We start from the raw sequence: 18,991 nt of genomic DNA on the forward strand, positions 1-18,991 counted from the left end.
ATTATAAAGGGTGGTTGGCATAGAGAGCAATGAATGTATGAAAGAATTAGAAACGCAGCAAAGAACAGCAAATACAAAAGCAAGTAACAAAACGACACATAACTGCAAGTGCCATTATACGTTTTTCAGACTTGTAATTGCAAATTAGCTATGAAAAATGCACTTGAAGCTCCTTGTTGCATAGTTAAAAGAGATAATGGCGGCATGGATTAACAGCGGCTGTCGTGTTGTCCTTTAATTTACACATTCATGCTAATTTTCACAGGTCTAAAAGTGAGCGTCGCTCTTTGCAAGTTGCATGCTCGTACTTGTCTTCACGGTTCCCATAATGGAGCAAAGGAAATAGTGGCCACTGTTCGTACCAGTATTTCGTAGTTTTAGTTCTAAACCCATCATAACTATACCTGTATGCTCAGCACATAACTCGCAGAATATTAGAAAGACTGAAACCGTTATCTAGTGAAGAACGAAACGTGGCTCTATATATACAGTGTTGGTCAGCCAACAATATCGGTTCTCTCAGTAAGTACTGAACACTCTGCAAGATGCACTCTGCATGGTTCCCTGAACTCTCGGATGCTCTTTGAACGGTGAGTGATTTATGGACATTGTTCTCTTTGTGACACTTGGCAATTTGTAATAAGTGCGTATGGCCGTACGTCCTTGATTGCCAGTACTGTATATAGTATCGTATGTGGCGCGCCCTTCTAACGAATTGGAGGCTGCGGATCACAGGCAGAGATGTGAACGATGACTTTTTCTGTTTGGCTACCATAATCAAAGAATGTAAGGCAATGAAAAAGGAAATATTACCGTGTAAGCAAATGGTATCACTGCTTCGCGTGCGCTGTACAATCATGGGGCAAAGAATAAGGTATGCTTCCTTAGTCCTTCACAGTCTCCTTGGAGAGCTCCTCAGAGGAAGCTCTTGACCACCTTCTGGCCAGAAGTTTGCATGTATGTATCGAGGTACCACGTGCAACAGCAGGCGCTTCAATAATAGTGGAGGATCACCAATGTTCTTTTCGGGCACTAAGATTTGTTGAGACATGATACCCTTGTTTTCGCTTGGCAAGGCAGCAGGCTGATCACCCGCTTCTTCAGTAATTAGATAATGTACACGCTGCAGATGTGCACGTGGCAATACAGCAATGCAGCAGCAATGTCCCAGAGAATAAGTTTCGGCAAGCAGAGGCAGAGCCTATCCCCATGGCTGCTATCAGTTCCAGTGGTTTCGACCAAAGTCTCGGGAACCTCTCGTAAATGAGACCTTACCGATAATACCTGCGAAGCGAAAACCAATATTTGAGCGATTGCCACTTCGATATATACAAAATGGCGCATAACAAGTTTTCCAAACTATGGAAAAAAGTGTACCAAGGACAGCAAATTCTGGGCAAATAAAGATAAGAAATCAACAGCACGCCTATTTCCATCCCTGGCAAGGTTTGGCGTTTAGAAACTTTAGCTCACGGAAGGAGAGGCAAACAATTAACTTCCTGCGGTGGTCTCGGTTGGGGAATGCACCATGGCCGTGAGAAATGCCCAAGCCGCAACAAGCGCCGAGCTTTCCTGTAGGTATTTACACGTCGCAATATGCCAGTATTATAGACAGGAGGGAATGGTTTATTAAGATGTCTGCGATAATAAAGGCTCGCAATGAGCAGTGACCTAAAGCTCAAGCAGTCATCTTGATCACTACGTGATACTGCGATTCGCCAAAAAAAAAGATAGTGAACTAAAGTAAGTCTTTTCCGATACATAACCATTAACATCGTTTTCATCTTAGTCTGTAACAGTGGAGAAATTCCTATATTCAGGAACCCTGGTTATATTAAATACATCTAACATTTATGTTTTTTTCTTCACCATTAAGTGTACGTCACATGTGAGGGGGTAGTCATATATATATATAATTTAATTACCTGTAATTTATTCTCAGAATTCATTGTTTTGTTTTCACAGATATATGTGAATCTTTTGGTAACACGTTTTGCAATGTACCATGCAAAGTGTCACCTGACGCACGCGACATGTTTTTCTGCGAATGCCCCAAGAACACGACGTACTTCGACGCTGCAGAAAGAGGTTGCCTGCGTAAGTTGTTTCTAATCTTCTTGCACCTATTCATCTGCGTACTTTGGTCAAATCAATACAGTATGTGTTGCCATTCACAGGCACCTTATCCTTTCATGTGTATTTTCCGCAGACTAAAATGCGTGCTCCCTCAAAAGTGCATCTAATTCTAATTCAGTTTTAGACTGTCCATGTTATTAGCAGTTAAAAAAGGTAAAGTACCCAAGACAAGCTGGCTGGCGCTTCTATAGGTGGACCAAGCTTTGTAAAAGGGGGCCGTGTCGTCCTTGGCATGCTGATTTTAACGGGTTATTAGAGTGACGTCACGTAATCTGGTCCTCGGTGGCAGCTACAAACGTCTACCAATATAGCGTTGTAGGCACGAGAGCGACATCTAGTCACGTGGTGGTTTGACATAACGTTATTTGAACACTTTTTTTTATGCTGAGGCAGTTTTATATTAACTTTGTATGACCGTATCTTTCTCTGTCTCGCTCCAGCCAAGACATCTTGCAAGACCACAGAGTGTGTTATTGGCCATTGTACACAAATAGATCTCAGAACCGTCACCTGCTCCTGCGACCACGTCTCGAATCTTACCAAAACATGCGAAGGTAAGACACGGCCAACATATCACGCTGGTACACATACATGCTTAAAACCTAGTCATGTAGCGGAATCCTCACCTGACGGTATGCTTTAGGTTTAGAGGAACGAAAAATCGGCCCCACCATTACTGTATCTCGTTTACTGGTGCCAAAATGCGAAGTAGTTCACCTCTCAAAGCAAAGAAAGCCATCGATGCAGTTTGCGTCTTGCTTGAACAAGTGTTTTGTCTGTAAGCAGCGCAAAATGTAACATTACTAGCAAACGTGTGAATAAAAAGTACATATGTGGTATCAAATATTTATATACATATGTATTAGTGCAGCAAAAATGGTGCCAAGGGAAGGAAATAAAGTCAGGTGGTGTGATGATATTAGGAAATTTGTAGGCATAAGACGGAGCCAGGTCAGGCTAGAAAGGAGTATTTGCAGACCACTGGGAGACTTCGTTCTGCAGTGGATGTAAACTAGGATGATGATGATGAGCCTGCTGATTATGACCACGAAAAATCTCCCGCACTTATCATGATGGCAAACATAATATCAGCGAAAACAGAGGGCTTTGTGACAGCAAGCTTCGAAGAAGTGCCTATTTAGTTCGAAATAACGAAACTGTTCAACGAAATTATTTTTCGTAAAATCGGGACCAGGTAAATCGCGCTAACGAATGAAATAATAGTGAAGCCTCGCAAACGGTTGTTTCTTGCTAAGGTCTGTGTGACTTCGAGATCAAATTTTAATTTCTCATGCGGTGTACAAATTCAATTCTACATTGTCTTTGTTTTCTCAAAACGTGTGCGTTGCCCTTTTTTCAGTGGAACCGAGCTTTCGTGCGGATTGTGAAAGGAAAGGAGGTCGTGCCAAAGTGCCCGACAATTGGGGACAGGGACCCATATGCGACTGCGGCGACTGGTCGGCATTGGACGAAATAAGCGGGAAATGCGTTCGTGAGTAGATGACCTCTTGCGCATAGATTTTCTTTTGTTGCTGTGCTGTAATTCTAATTAAAGGTTTATTCTAGTAATATTAGGAACGAAACAATCTGGAAATTCACCTAACTACGGCAGATGGTACGCCCATACCCAAGGTTGAAAAGATCAGACTATTGGGCTTCATCCTTGAAAGTAGCGCCTACTATGGAGAGACCATACGCAAATTAGACGATATAACATCTCAAATCATGCGGCTACTTAAACGAATAACCAACAAACATGTTGGAATGAAAGAAGGCAATCTGCTTAGACTAGTTGAAGCATTCGTAATAAGCTGAATAGTATACTTGGCATCGAACCTACGATGGTACTCGTCAGAAAAATACAAATTAGACTGATTAATCAGAAAAATCTACAAGCAAGCAATCGGACTTGCCATCACCACCAGCAACGATAGACTGCTAGAGCTAGGTCTCCACAATACACTGGATTAGCTAATCAAGGCCCAACGCATGGCACAATACGAACGCTTGTCCGAAACTAAAACAGGTAGGCAAATATTGGATCGCCTAGGTATAAGGTATCATACCCAACATGGCGTCAAACTATATATGCCCAGACACGTCAGAGACATGATAAATGTCCTTCCAATACCAAAAAATATGCATCCCACCCACCATCAGGGTAGGCGGGAAAGCAGAGCATGCGATATACAGAATTTAGTAACGGCAAGGACACCACATTTGTAGACGCAGCTAAATACAGACAGGAGCGCGCCTACACAGCAGTGGAGATAAACTATGAGTGAAAATCTGTGACGAGCGCTACAGTCAACACCACACGTAGAAACCACACAGGAAATAGCTGTCGCGTTAGCCATAGCACAAATACAAGCGGACATAATCATCAGTGATTCCCAGACGGCGATACGAAACTTCGCTAGCAGTCTAATCTGCCCAGGGGCACCAAGACTCCTAAAGTAAGCTAATAACCACTACAAAAGTGTCGATCTCTTCTGGACACCTCCTCACACACTACCAGACGGTAGCAATGAGGCGGCGCACCGCATAGGTCCGTAATAAGGCTCGGTCCGTAAGCTCGAGAGCTTACGGACCGAGCCTCGGTTAGCCCCGCCTCACCGACTACCGATGAGTTGGTGTGGGAAGACCGAATGACCAGATTTCACGAAATTACACAACACCATAAATTGCAGAGGCGCACATTCCCGCCGCCGCACCCAATATAAAGCAAAAATCAGTCTGTCGTATGGCGGCTGTTACAAACCAGATCCTATGCGAGTCCAGCTATCGTGCACCTAATACACCCAGTTTTATACACGACTGGCAAGTGCAGACACTGCGAATCTAGAGCCATCCTAGAGCATATCCTATGAAAATATGTGCGGGTATGATGCACACTAACGGTGATGCAGCCTCTAACAGCGACAGCCTCTCCACGCTCTGGGAGTCTGCGTTGCTCAGCTCGGATCTGCATCATCAACTCTGGGCTGTCCAGTGAGCCGAGGAAGCCGCCAAGGGCCAACAACCCTTGGCTGAAACCTAGGCGAGGTCCAGGCCCACCCCACCAAATCGCAGGGCACTCAATAAAGTTATTTGAATGAATGAACGAAAAACGCCCGACATAACCCCTCTGGGTGTTGATCATTTGGTAATTGATGCGCGTGCAAGAAACGATTGCGCTGGCTACTATGCTAGCAGACAACTTTTTTGGCTGTGAAGTCGGAGTTAGCTAAAGACGCCAAATTTTTGCACCTTTGGCATTGTGCCAAGCATTACCTAAGAGTGTAACCCCACTTTCGGTCCCTTTTGCAATTCGTAACTCTTTTGGTGTTACCGGCAGTACGTTTACAAAGTGGTTCCTTTGTCTGCCTTGTAATCCATTCGTTACCGAATTTTGTCGTAAGTCTCTTAAGTGAGCTGAGCGGTGCTTCAGCAGCCGCCAAGCCTTAGACGCAGATTCAGAACAACATTCATTCGGACTAGATGGTGCATACTTGAACTAGGAACGAACAGAGCCAACTAAGACGATCACGAGCAGGAGAACGACACAGGACAAGCGCCAAGATCATCTATATTTATTCACTGAAAATTCTGCAGATATAAGGAAAATCAGAGACATACGCAGAAGGACTACGATGCATCGTCTGCCTAACCGTTCACAGTAATAACATTTTGGTTTTAAAGATGGTCGGGGAAGTATCACTAACAGTTTTTTTTTCTGTCTTCTTTGTATGGAATGCCTCCAAAACCTCACGTGCCTTTATAAACCTTTGTCCGTAAAATTTCGAGACTGTTTTATTTTCTTCTCTAGAAATGATTCCCCAAAATAAATGTTGGTGCATCTTTTCGGGCTAACCTGAGCTATACATGTTAGTTGCTGTGGCAGCCTCTTGATGGCGCTACATGTAAAAAAATACGTATTTAACGAAAATGGCGATTTTGAATAACTTACAACACACTTGAACAAAAATAAAAAGCTGAGCATGGTGGCAACTGCCATCACCCCGTTTCAAAGGGGACGCTCCTACCTTCCATCCATAGATCCATCCATACGTTGTCACTAGTCATCTGCGCATTCTACTGTGAGTGAATGTGGAGAGATGAACGTCCACCTCGAACAGCGTGTAAACATAAAATGCTTTGTGAAGCTTGGCAAGACAGCCACACAGACGTATGAGCTCCTTCGTGACGCTTACGGCAACGAGATATTATCGCGGGCGTGAGGTTTAGAGTGGTACAAGAGGTTCGTTTCGGGGAGAACGTCGGTGGCCGACGACAAAAGCAGGGGCGCCCTGCAACCTCGCGGATTGAAAACAACGTGGCTCGGATCAGGGGGATCGTACCGAAAGACCGCACCATTAACGTCCGCACACTATCAGATGCTCTCGACATTAGTAAGACAACATGCCACCAAATTTTGCGTGAGAACCTGGAGAAACGAAAGCTGAACGCCAGACTTGTGCCGCACTCCCTCACACGGGTCCAGAAGGACACGCGGGCATCAGTGAGGGCTGATTTGCTCTCCGAGGCAGAGAAGGATGCTGCATTCGTCGACAGCATCATTGCAGAAGACGAAACATGGTGTTTTCAATACGATCCTCAAACAAAGAGGCAGAGCGCCGAAAGGTGGTACCGAAGCTCTCCGGCGTCGAGAAAGGTGCGGCGACAGAAGACAAAAACAAAGACGATGCTGATAGTTTTTGTTGGATGCCAGAGGGGTCATACAACACGAGTTCGTCCCACAAGGGCAGACGGTGAATCAGGAGTTTTATATCCGCGTGCTCCAAGACATCTGTGACGCACTGCGACTCCGTCGCGCTGACTTATGGGCATCTGGACAATGGAGACTTCTCCACGATAACGCAAGGCCGCACACTGCTCTCAGCGTGAGAAAATTTCTCGCCAAGCACAGCATTACTGTACTTCCCCATCCGCCATACTCGCCTGACCTCTCCCCATGCGATTTTTTTCTGTTTCCTCCTGTGAAGAGATCCCTAAAGGGTCGCTGGATGGGGTGCGTGGAGGCCATTCAAGACGCCAAAACAAAGGAACTGACAGCCTTGCCTAAAGGAGCGTTTTTGAACTGTTTTCAAGACCTCAAGAAGCGTTGGAAGCTGTGTATAGAGTGCAAGGGAAGACTATTTCGAAAGGGTGCTTCACAAATTATTTCAATGTTAAACGCATTTTGTTTAATGGACTCAATCTCGGAACCTTACGGACAAAGGTTTATCTCTGCTTCTGCCAAGACTCTTTGTCTGTCGGAACCGTGGTTCACACTTCTTGAAGTAGAGGCATTGTTTTCGCGGGGAATGTTCTGTTGGCATCATTGCCATGGCGAATGTTCTGAATAAAGGAAGATGAAATTTGCTCTTCCTCTCGTGATCGTTTTAGTTAAAGCTGTTCTTTCAAAGTTCGATTAGACGCAGATGCCTTTTTTTTTCCTTTGACAGGCGCATAGCGCGCGAGGATTTCACGTGTACCAGAACTCAAAAGAGTAAAGTAAACATAATATAATATTTAGTAGTGTGGTTTGCTGGGCCAGTTGGTGCATGGTGAAAGTATGAGGGGTTGCAGCGAGTACGGACGCGAGCACAAGAAACGGCAGCGTTGTCCTGTCCATTTCTTTTTACTTGTGCTGGCGTCCGTACTTGCTGGAACCCTTTATACGTTCATAATATAATAAGGCAATACTCAAATGCGAATACTACATTTGTTCTTAAATTATGCTCTTATATATAGTCAATTAAACACAATCATTCTTTTACTTCTCTTGTTCGAAAGCCCAAACGAAGTCCGGGGATTATTTCCAATGGCGGTGCCACATGTGCGCTTCGGTTCCATAGCTTATACATAACCAGAAAATGTTGTGCGAGAGCATAATTGGTCGCACGTTGCTTGTAAGCATCCAGTGGTATGCTGTGCAAAGAAGCAGCATAATAGGCGTCGGTCATCTCTCGCTTTTCCTTTTTTGTAGTACGAGTAGATGTAACGAGGATACTAATCGAGTGCAATTCATGTGCTCATTGCAGCCACTACTTGCTTGTACCCCCGAAACAGCTGCTTGCATCTCTGCAATAAAGACTTGATCAGCAATGACTCCCGTTGCTGCCAAGGCTGGGACCAAAAAGACTGCTCAAGTGAGTGGCTTTCTTATTTAACTTAGGGGGCTATTAAAGGCAAAACATTTAAACACCATGCAACAGCAATACAGTGAAAAAGAAACCCAATTTATTCATTCATTTCTACTTACTGCAGCCATTTAGCAGCACAATCGTGGGAGCGGGTACCTATATAGCCCAAATAAGCAACGGCACAGAAACAATGCCACAGAAGATTAATATGCAGAAAAAGAATATAGGTCAAAGTACACATAAAGAAAAAAATTTTAGGATACTCAACAATTCTTGTAACAATTCTTGTAATTCTGCCAGGTATTTGATACCACAGTGCTATGGTCAGCCAAAAAGTTTGATGTTAAAAGCCAGTCCATCAATCAAACAGATATGTTCATGAATATTTATGGTTCGCGATAGTTTAGCAAGTCTTAAGTAGATGTTCGGTAAGGCTGATATTCTAGTTGAAAACAAGATAACACATGTATTCATAAAACTGAATTAGTGCAGTTTGAAGCGGTTAAATAGAATATGAATTAAATGTGCTTTGGTGTCGACGCCGTGTTTCGACGCTGAAACGGGCACTTTCTCACGGTGAGTTGTGTATTTCTTTATTAAGTACATGCTTGAATCTTGCTCGACGTCGTCAAATTCCATTCCCTTCATTCTAGGCTTACATGACAAAAATAATAGAATATGCAGAAACAGCACTAAAACCTTTCTATACTGCGTATGGCAGGGTCCAAACGTAACATTTTGGCCACGCATTTGTTTAAGCCTATACAAATCCCACATATTTACGAGTTTGGCCTCCCATGCTGATTCCACAAATCATTTCATGCAAAATAAATGGGGAGTCTTCGAAACAGCGGGATCGCTTTCACTACATTACCCGGTGTTCTTACGCATCACTCCACCTTATAGATCCGACCAATTCACACACGAACATTCGTATACAAATGTTCTTACGCGAATTGGCCGTGTAAATGCAGATCAGGAGCAGCACACAGTTATACGGCCTCCCGCATGATGTGATTATGGAGTTGTTTGTCTGTTGGCGGCGGAAACCTTAAGCCATGAAACTATTAGCTACATCCGCCATGCGAGTCTGCCGCTGTGCTGCTGAGCACAAGGTCGCGGGATCAAATCCCTGCCGCGACAGCCGCATTTCGATGATCGCGAAATGCAAAGACACCCGTGCGTCGTGCAGTGGCGGCACGTTAAAGATCCCCAGGTGGCCAAAATCAATCCGGAGTTCCCCACTACGGCGTGCCTCATAATCAAATCGTTGTTTTGTCACGTAAAACCCCACAGTTCAATTCAATTCACAGCAATCAAACCCTTCATTTTCTTACTCTTTTCAGAACGGCCACAAAAAGGCACGTACTGTTCTCCTGGTAGCATCTGGCACGAGGATGATGGATGCATTGGTACGACTAGATTTATTTTGTCTAATTTTGCATTCCAACTGAGCATTTTTCAAACGAATGACACCGAAAACACTGCGGTGTGTAATTAAATTACTTTGAAGTGCTTCATCAAATGCGTATGTTGTGATTAGTTGTGTTTTTGAGACGAATTGAGGCAGCTTTGAATGTATACTTCTTTTGCTGTTCACTAAAAATAAAGATACAGTTCCTTTGTTCCGGACACACAGATTTCTGGTAAGGTTCTGTGGCACAAACAACATTATGCGGCCAGTGTTGAGGCATCGGCTTCAATGTAGACACGGTCCATGCGCAGGATACCTTCATAATTGTTCTTTTGACCTTGTGGCACAACAAGGCCTCTAATTCATATATCTTAGGAATCAACACCTTAGGCGGAACACAACTCGGTGTCCTCGCTGACAGTAAAAACGTCGTGTGGTTTCCTTGAGGAAATTTCTGACGAAGATTGTGAGCCCTGCGCAGTATCGAAGGGCAGTGAATTCATCGCTGCAAGACGGGAAACGCCAGTCTACAGTCTTGTAGTGAAAAAAATAACGAGAAAAACTGAAGACACACTCAGAAATGTACTATTGGCAAGGCTCCCTGCTCAACCGCTTAGTCCAAAGTAATTCATTTTTTTTGTTTTTACTGTGTGCAACGCACTGGCAAAGAGAAGTCCTCTGTTTTTGTTTTCTTTATTGAAAAACATGGCTCCCAGTGAAATTAGGTTTAACCATTCATACCAGAAGAAGCATTCTCGCCGTTTGTACATTGTCTACGAGAGCGCGATGGGCATTCTGAGGAATATGACGCCACCATGGCAGCATCAAAGTCCGGTGTACAATACCTAAGAAAAGTGTCACTATAACCGGCGTTAGCTATGATACTGACATATATAGATATACAGAACGCGGACCTCCCCATATTTATAAAGCTTTCTGCCTAAAGTGTCAACATGACACACATCGGCCGCCTCAGGAACATGCCCGGCTTCAACTCTGACTTCATTCCATGTCAAAGTCGGCCATTTATTCCAAAACCATTTTCTTGCAACATGTGCCTGTAAATTCGACCCATGAAGGCTGTGTACAGAAGCACAGTGGCGTGTGTTAGGTGGGCGGAGAACCACGCCAGAAAACGCCTGCCGTGCAACATTCTTCAAGTTCACAGACCGCCACAGTTCTCATGACGGCACTTCCATGGACTGCCCTGAAATTAAAAGTGAGTTTGCTATGGTCTAGGAAATTGGCACGAAATGTTCGAAACACAGAGAAGTCACTGAAATTCTGCGGTGCCACGCACTTCCCCGCCGACGGTCTTCCAGGAAGACTACGGTTGCTGTGAAGGAGACCTCTACGTACACCGTTTTTTCTACACTTCCAGTGCATCGCGCATCTGAAGTTCAGGGCACGTCAGAGACATAATTCAGAAACCTGACTGCTCCGAGAAACACGAAAAAGATCATCAAGGAGTCGAAGTGCATGGGCTGCCACTACCCTGATTACACCACAACTGCCGATGAGAACCCAGTCGCAGACAGACAAGTCATATTCGTACTACATAATGGCCACTATTGCACGTTTTTTGTGTGCGTTTAAACAACCAGCAAACTATCCTTGGTCTGAAGCACAGTGTGTGCTCGGTACATTGAGTGCAGTGATGACATCCATTATGAAGATGAATGCTTTACGAAAGCTGCCATAGTTTAGTGCACAGAGTTCGAAAGCAGCTTTGTCAGTTTTGAGCACAGGGGATGATACGCTTCCTTTGAACAACTGTCAGCGTGTTCTTGATTTAGCATCTCTGTTGTTCGGAGCACGAGGTCCCGGGTTCGATTCTCTGCCGCGGCAGCCGTATTTCGATAGGAGTGAAAATCAAGCACTCCTGGGTAATCAGATTCCGGCGCACGTTCTCCCCCTATACGACGTCTGTCATAGCCTACAGTGTAGGTTTTGGACGTTAAACTGCATAAATATATCGAATAAGTCAATCACGCCTGAGTTGTGCCCACCCTGATTATGACGGTTTTATTTAGTTTTCCTTTATCTTTCATCTAACGTTTATCTATATTTTCTTTTCCCCAGTATAGGGTAGCAAACCGAATGTTGCCTTCTGGTTAACCTCCTCGCTGCGTCACCTTTATTCCTCCCCTTAGGTGTAAAAATTTAGTTTTCTAGAATTGACAGAGCAAAGAACTGTATTGTATTGTATTGTATTGTAAGTAAAAAATAAATAAAAAATAAAGAATCACTTTTAGCAAAGCGGGTACGTTGTTTGAAATAGTGCGATCACAGGAATTATTTTCTCCTCAATTTTTTTCCTCCCTGAGTGCAGGATACGAAACTAGACATATTCGTCTGTTTTAAGAAGAGCCCTGAAAATAACTTGAACGCATTTTTTGCTGTTTGGTTGGTTTTATCTGCGGGCACAAGAAAGAGCATCACAAACTCTGGAAAAGAGCTCGGGGGATCAAATCCATCTAGTTAGATTTAGGTGCAAGATAAACAACCCCAGGTGGTTAAAATTAATCCGGAGTCCCCCGCTATGGCGTGACTCATAATCGGATCGTATTTTTGGCAACTGCAAGCCTATATTTCGAAAAAGCTCTGGAAAAGAGGGCTCGTGGGAAGGAACCCAATCATTTCTTTTTTTTCTTTTTACTATAGAAAATGCACTAGGACACAAAATGCTGACGACTTCATAATCGCATCCTGTACTAAATTCATATTACTACCACGATTCGTTTTCTTCCAATCAGATGCGTGTACGGCGCACGAAGCAAGGCTCCTCTGTCCGCACGGGTGCAGGGAAACCGGGGATCCTCTGAAACCTTACGAGTGCAACTGCAAAGAGGGAAGCGCTTTATCCGACGACGGAGTCACGTGCACAGGTATAAGGCGACTAGGTGCTGCCGACTTGAGTCGTCTTGCCAAAGTGTAGCCATCCATGTACCACAAAAATTATTATAGCTATGCCTTCGGTCGAACCGTGCCTCGCTCGACTTATCAAAGAATGCCGCGGTTCCCTAGTAAGCTTATTTTGTATACTTCCAATATAGCTCCACAGTCTAAAGTTGCTGGAAGAATGAGAACTGAACTGCGAAAATAGTCAAGAACTGTAATGTCGCCCTTTGCTTAAGGTGCATGCAAACACATGGTCGGTAACATGCTCTGCTTTTCATTGTTTATCAACAACATAAATATGTGATCTGAAGTTGGTTCTCAAATCTATTTGAGCAGTCGACGCACGGAGACCATGAGGTACATTCCTGCGGTGCCTTGTCACAATGTGGCGCTGTTATTTCGGGCTTGATGTGGTTAGATTGTCCGGTCCGCATACGTAGATGCTGCAATAAGGCTCCAGTGTTTCGCCGCCTTTCAGCTGTAAATTTTTTTGTTTCTTTACACAAGACCGTTTTAGGGCAAGTTACAAAGAAACGCTACTCTCGAAGTATTTAACGTAGTTTTTGCCAACGCTGTTACACGTGTCATTTCCTGCACTCTTTTGGATCTACACATTCGCATTCCCTCAAGGAGCCCTCCGAAAAAGTTTGCAAGTCTGAAGGCATCCGCACTCGTCGTCTTATATCTTGAAATCAAGTACCACTACCACTTATTTTTTCCTCTCTATGAGACAGCCTTTTATTCTAAAATCTTTTTCTCCCTTGCCAGCACATGTTTTCGCACCTCTAAGCAAATGCAGCGGCTCCAATACGCTCGCCTCTTGAATTCGGACTTTTTTACGTGTTTGTTCGTTTATCCTTATACGTGTTCTCTAGGGGCATTACCATACGAACTTTTCTTTTTCAGAAATATCCAAAGTTCGCTCTTGCAGCGACGTTGAAAAGCAGTCGTGCCGATCAGACCAGTCCTGCTCCGTGAAAGGTAGAGAGGTCGTTTGCAAATGCGCGGAAAATGAACAGCTCGTCGACGGAGTCTGCTCAAGTAAGAGTTCAGTTCGGATGTTGTACCGAAACAGCAATCAAATATCAGTGAGCATTCGTTTTGGAATACTGCTCCATGTGCCTAGTCGAAAGCAGAGTGAATAGCAAAAAGCTTTCGCAATTGCAAAAATGAAACTGCTAGCGATATTATGGTTTGTGCAGCTTTGGCTTTCAAGGCTTGGGTGCAAAGAATCTTGGCTTTACGGACAGGCCATAAGAAATAACAAAAGTATGCTGTGGAACTCCCATAGCCTTTAATGTGTGTCAGCTTCGAGAAACAAGGGCATGGAAGCTTCTGACATAAGCCCAAAGAATACGAAGGGGCCACAAGAATTAAGATTGAAACAGTGGAATTATATTATATGTATCTTACATTTACAACAGCGCCATGTACAAGAGCGCATGTCAGCTTGTGCGTAAAACACTACCTCTTCGTTTGACAAGGAGTCACCAGTCCCACATTTGAGCGCCAAAGTTTCTTCTTTATCACGTCGATACAAAGATTATGCGGATCCCACGATCTGCTGCAATCGGTTTGAGCGGAGCTTTTGTTGGTGTTTGCGAGGAACGCTGTTTGTCTTTGGATACAAGTTGCGAGTAGGGCACACGACGAAGTCGTACGCGCTTTCACCGGTAAGTGCCTCGCTCGAGGAAAATGTACGGCACTCCAACACCACAGACAATGCTGACTCAAAGCAGCCTTAGTACCGAACACACTACCCTGCCAGCCAAACTTCCCCCGTACGTAATGTTCTTTAAAGTACTTCGAAACGCAACGGTCCGGTTCTGTTGCTGTCTGATCAATACGAATTGGCGCTGCTCCTTATCGCGTTTAATGAGACACGCCACTGTCCCACAGAGGGAAGACTAGTGGGTAGAGGGCCTTGTGGGTGGTTCGCGTAGTAGTGTCGTAGTGGGTGGGTGGGGGGGGGGGGGGGGGGGTTGTGTCGAGCGTTCAGCAGCAACCAGCGCTATGCTGACTTTTCAAGAAGGAAATCATCAGCCAACATCCAACGTTTCCACAGGGAGAGATGTCTGCAAGTCAGTACAAGGAAAATGAGCCGCCTGTATATAGTGTCGCTCGCTCGTACCGTTTTCAGAGAACCACGGGGCATGAGATAGTCACATGTGAGGACTGGCAAGTGTAAGCCTGCCAGATATACGAGATGTAAGCTCCTGATTTTTGTCGAGGCGTGCCTTTCCCTAAAGCAGTCGGGCAAAGATTCCCACTTGAGTGCGGCATTACATGGCTCACTGTTTACTCACACAGACAAGTGCATCGCTAATGACTGTCACGAGAGATTCATGGATTGCTCAGTGGCCCACGGTAAACAAGGCTGCTCCTGCCCATGGAAACACCGGATGACTGATGTATATGGAGAGTCGTGCACACTACGTGAGTACGCTAACTCGCAACCACCATGCCACTAGCCCGTTTGGCGAAAGAGAATATGCGTGGGAGCACACATGCGCATGTGTCTGTATACCTGTCGGTTTGCGCGTGTGTGTGTGTGTGTGTGTGTGTGTGTGTGTGTACGTGTATGCATGTGTGTGTGTGTGTGTTGCTAACGTTGGTGTGTGAGTTTGCGCGTGCGTGCATGTGCGTGGTTATTTCTTTTTCGCATCACATGATGTGCGTCAAAAAGCAGTTGGGAAATATTGTAAAGTATTCTTCAATGTACAAAGCTTTGCAGTGACGAGAGCAGAGATACATTGTGTAAAGACGCTGTATAGAGGCACGAAAAAGACGGAAGACGTGTACTTTTCACGGCCACCGTTGACCCTGGAGCAGTGTATGTTAGGGTCAGATGCCGTGGGAAGAAAAATGCCTACGTGTAAGCTCACCCTCTTTACAAAAATTATCGGCTTCGCCCTACTTCTTCAAGCGGGGATCGAAATGTCCGACGTATAGCGGAATTTTGTAATTGCCTTCTCATGTTGTACGATGCAATTGAAAAGGAAGGTGCACAATCAGTGCATTTTTTCAGTGCTGACATATGGGGCAGAAACTTGGAGACTGACAAAGAAGCTTGAGAACAAGTTCTGGGGACCGCCCAAAGAGCGATGGAACGAAGATTGCTAGGCATAATGTTAAGAGACAGAAAGAAAGTGGTTTGGATCAGAGAGCATACGTGTATAGACGATATTCTAATTGACATCAAGAGTAAAAAATGGAGCTGGGCAGGTCACGTAATGTGGCGGTTAGATAACCGTTGGACCACTAGGGTTACAGAATGGGTATCAAGAGATGGAGAACGCAATCGAGGACGACAAAAGACAAGGTGGAGAAATGAAATTAGCAAATTCGCGGGCGCTAGTTGGAATCGGCTGGCGCAGGACAAGGATAATTAGAGGTCGCAGGGAGAGGCCTTCGTCCTGCAGTGGACAAGATACATGATGATGATGATGATGATGATAATGCTGATGATGATGATGATTCACGATGCTTGTCAATCTATAAAGAATGCGTGTCATGTGCGAGCACAAAATTTGCATATTGTTGATCTTCATGCGCTAGAGGGTAACACGAGGTATTTATCTTGTTAATACAAGAATTATGCTCTAAATGATTCAAAGAAACATATTTCTGTTTCCGGGCAATCGAGTCCACACAATAAATTTAGCCAAACTGCCATTTCAGCATGATACTGCCATTGAAAAATGTTTCTGCACAGCGGCAGTGTTTATTGCGTTGTGGGTTTGGGGGCACAATAACTGCCTATATATAACGCTGATTACAATATTGCATTTCCGATTCGATGCGGAGATAGTTACATGCAGTTGTGCAAAGTTCTACTACGCTTATTATGTTAGTAAAGATAATTTATTGGTATCTCTAGAAGCTACTTCGAACTTTCATAGACTTCTAGTGTGTCAGGCAATTATGATACATACAGACATCATTATTGCGATTTTCTATTTTACCTAAACTTGCAGATCTGGTAATTAACACGCCTTTCATTACATTGCACTACATTTACCTTTTTATACACATTAAACTGCGTGTAAACACTCTCTAGTGGGAGGGATCTATGTTTTGTTTTATTTTTTGAAATTCACGCAGTTAAGTGATTCTGGTCCTATTTTGCGTTCCAGGTCAGTATTATTACACCGTCTCCTTCAAGCTCAACGCCACCCTTGAATCTGAAAACTGCAGCGTGTACGCTCCTCGTGTAAAAGCTGTGGTCAGTACCACGGTCAATCTATTTCTCTCGCATGGTTATGTATTTCTCTCGCATGGTTATTCGTGAATTTAAAACGAACACTTCTTGATTCCACGTCTCACGTCACAGTAACGTTCAGTGCAAACCACTTTAATTTTATTGGACAAGCCATACGAGAACTGTGGCGAGCCTTCTTTATTAAACGTGAGACCTGGTGAATTTCACCACAAGAAGGGTCAGCTATGCCAAAAACGTTACTCGGGAAAGCAAAACAAAAAACCTACAAAGCACTCTCAAAGGTAAGTCTATAACGAAATAACAAAACAGATAGGAAGTCCGCTGATAACGGAAAAAATACAGGAGAAAAAGATTATAAAACTAAAACAACAAAATAAATATAGTCTTAGGTTTCACGAGAATCAGTAATTACAGACCAATATCGGCATTGCAAATATTTCTAAAGGCTCTGGAAAAAATTATTTTCACTAGACTTTCAAAATTTCTGGACATGCATTCTGCGATTACAGCGGCATAATACGGTTTCAGGTCAGGTGTTTCGACTGAGACAGCACTTCTACATCAGAAAGAGGTCATCCTAGGCAGCATTGAAGCAAGAAAACTCACACTAGATTTTAAAAAAGTGTTTGATAGGATTGATCACCAAACATTGTTAGAAAAATTGCCCTATTATGGCATTAGAGGCATTACACTTGACCTAATAAGGAGCTATGCAGAGTGTGCACGCATCGAGCTACGCGGCGCGCATTTCCCATCGCGTGACTCCTTGCACGCTCGGATGCGGGCCTAGGGCGTTTCCGCAACACCCAGCAAACGCTGGCATGGAGCATTGGTAGAGTAGCTGACTCCCGCGCAGGGTGTCCGGGTTCCATCGCGACCAACTGTTTCTTGTTGTTGTTGTTGTTGTTGTTGTTGTTGTTGCCGTTTCTTTTTTTTCCTCATTCCTGACGAGAGCTGCGACGGACGCCGCTGGCAGTGGCGGTGGTGACGGGCAACGTCGCCAAACGAAACGGCTTTTGGAAGGAGCCCGTAACAGCTTACGCTGCAAGAAAACTCATATGTGCCCGCAGGGGAAGTTGTCACACGCAGCTCTTTGACACGTGATACGTAGTAGTGCTACCTTCTTGAACACCGAACCATGCAGTTCCTCAATTCAAGTTCAAAACTTTGCGGTGTTTTCTCTTTTTTTCAGATGCGGACTGCTCTCGGTTATCAGGTGCACGCGGTGGTGGTCGCAAATTGCACGTGAGTGCGCATGCTGTGCGGATCTACGTTGTAGGGTTGACAGAAGCAACTGGACGCCACGTTTGAGGCAGCCTTGTAAACAACACGTTCTGATTCATAACTTTACCGACAGAATAACATCAATGAGAAAATGCGCTTGCATTCAATGAAGAGTAAACAATGGTAATGATTCTGACGACTGCTATGCGATAATGACGCTGTTATAAAAGCCTTATCTCCTGCCAATACTTGCATTCTATCGTTTGTAGGAGGGTACATGTTAAAATTTCAGTTGCCTACACTTTTAAACCACATAATAAAAGAAAATAAGATTGACATATCTAGTACATCACCAAAACAACTGCGTTTAATGTTTGTATAATGATGTGATACGATGATTTTCTACTTGACTGCTGTATAATCCCCTTTACAGTGACGTTTTATAACTCCTGTAAGTGTTTTCCTCTTAGTAGGTTGTACTCCATTAGCCGCACGCTTTTATGCTTCCCCGTGTGATAGGGGGTCAGGGCTCCTCAAGCTGCTTTTACAGCTTTTACCTGTCCTCCTCGTAACATTTTCTTGTTGAGGAATAAACTCAATTCAATTCAATTCAATTACATGCAAGTGAGCTGCTAAGTTTCACGAACAAGCCTGTTCAATCTTTCATCTAACTATAGTGAGCCTCTTGACTTCCGAACGTTGCCTAGCCAGTCAGAAAACAATGCTTAAAGCCAAAGACATTGACAATGCTCATTGTTTTTTGAGAGCGACAAGCTCGGACAGAATACAAGGAGTATATAGGGACTTCGCGGTTTTTTCAGGCTCGTGACAGATGCTGCACCAGTTAAGTCACACAATTTAAGCACGCCAGCTTGGTTCGTGTGTGATATCAGCGCAGCCGCAGTGGTTTGCCTGAATATTATCACTGAAGAAAGCAAATTCACGACATATTTAGGGCTCTAGGGT

At 44.2% G+C, this 18,991-nt stretch overlaps 1 protein-coding gene across 4 annotated transcripts in view; it reads right to left on the reverse strand.

Annotated features, from left to right (window-relative positions):
- The window catches only part of LOC135895812 (glycoprotein antigen BM86-like), a 236,882-nt gene that overhangs the window by 55,436 nt on the left and 162,455 nt on the right, over nt 1–18,991 (reverse strand). The gene's annotated exons all lie outside the window — the stretch shown is intronic.

The sequence above is a fragment of the Dermacentor albipictus genome, chromosome 4 (genome assembly GCF_038994185.2).
Source record: "Dermacentor albipictus isolate Rhodes 1998 colony chromosome 4, USDA_Dalb.pri_finalv2, whole genome shotgun sequence".
NCBI lineage: Eukaryota > Metazoa > Arthropoda > Arachnida > Ixodida > Ixodidae > Dermacentor > Dermacentor albipictus.